Here is a 326-nt window from a genome sequence, read left to right on the forward strand (position 1 = left end):
TATATATATATATACAGGTGATTCATAAAAGATGGGCAAAATTTTAGGAAGTGATAGTACACACCCAAACAGACATTTTTTATCAAAGAATGCATGATCGAAAACAAAGCCCAAAACCGTTAGAGGGAGTCAAAAGTTATGTTCTTATATGAGGCAAAAACACACAAAGAGCGATGAAGTTAAGTCATGAAAGCAAATTTAATGGCATGTGATTACAATACGCGTTCAAAACAGTGACTGGCAGCGGCTAAGCACGCAGTAAAACGGCGAAGAAAAGGTTGGCGAACATTCTGAAACACACCAGGCATATCGCGAACTTCCCCTGC

Source organism: Parasteatoda tepidariorum, chromosome 7, assembly GCF_043381705.1.
Source record: "Parasteatoda tepidariorum isolate YZ-2023 chromosome 7, CAS_Ptep_4.0, whole genome shotgun sequence".
Lineage (NCBI taxonomy): Eukaryota > Metazoa > Arthropoda > Arachnida > Araneae > Theridiidae > Parasteatoda > Parasteatoda tepidariorum.